Here is a 1,099-nt window from a genome sequence, read left to right as displayed (position 1 = left end):
AAGAGAGCCCACTTTGACTGACAAATTATACATACAACTAGCTCAAGGAATATAATATATGTCTAGGCAAAGTTTATCTGAGAACGTTTGGTCTTTGCCCAAGATTTATCTACATGACACACAGTGATTAAAAGTACCAGACTGGTGCAACTAACCTTCTTGGATGTTTAACAGACATACTTTGAGGCCTATACTAATTTGGTCAGAGGGACACAAAGGACAGTTTTTGCTCCTTGCCCTCCTAGGTCGACTAGTTCCAGGGAACTATGAGCATCTCCAAAAATGTCCTGTAATTGTGGTGGGTCACCTGTACTCTTAATCAAGGAGGCTGAGGAGACCCCAAGAGATGGACATGAACCAGTGCCCAGTCTATAAAGAGGAGGGTCAACCCAGAGGAATAATTTCCTCTGTGCTTCTAAGCAAACCCAGCCATGGTCAAGCAGGACCTTTGACTTATCTTCACATAGATGGAATTGGTAAAAGAAAGGAGCCAGGGGCTCTTCCCAAGCCCGTTTGACCCCTGAGGTACAGATCATCAAACAACCTTAAGAGTAAAAATAAATTGGTTTATCTGGACCAACTGTATGGCCTTAAACACCCAAAAGGAAAGTATAACCAAAGATTAAAGGGGCCAATATAATTTCTTAAGAGTCCATATGTATAGCTAAAGGCTACATAACAAGCAACAATGCCAGATAGGAGATACCTTCTTTTGAGTTGTTGGCCAGGGTGGTCCAAGGGACTCCCAGATAGTAACCCAGCATAGAACTGGGAAAATGAACAGCAGACCCCAATCTTGTCTAAAGGAATACTGACAACTGATTGCTGCTAGGTGAGGAACAGCTGACCCTCCTAAAACAAAGGCCTCTAGATAGGCTTACTTGATTCACCAGATGGACAATAGTGGGGAATGGCTGGGGGTGCCGACCACACAGTGGACAGTAGCAGGGATAACAGAGTGTAAGGGCTCTAGTGAGGGGAGAGAGGCTATGGGAGGGTGCCATCTGGGAAGTGAGTGTGTAGATGAATAAGATGGTTTGGGATTTTCTGTGTGATATACACACAGAAAAAAAAATCAACAAATTTTTTAAATGTATTG

The sequence above is a fragment of the Nannospalax galili genome, unplaced genomic scaffold, assembly GCF_000622305.1.
Source record: "Nannospalax galili isolate Female #2095 unplaced genomic scaffold, S.galili_v1.0 scaffold1028, whole genome shotgun sequence".
Taxonomy (NCBI): Eukaryota; Metazoa; Chordata; class Mammalia; order Rodentia; family Spalacidae; genus Nannospalax; species Nannospalax galili.
Note: the sequence above shows the minus strand (reverse complement) of the source record.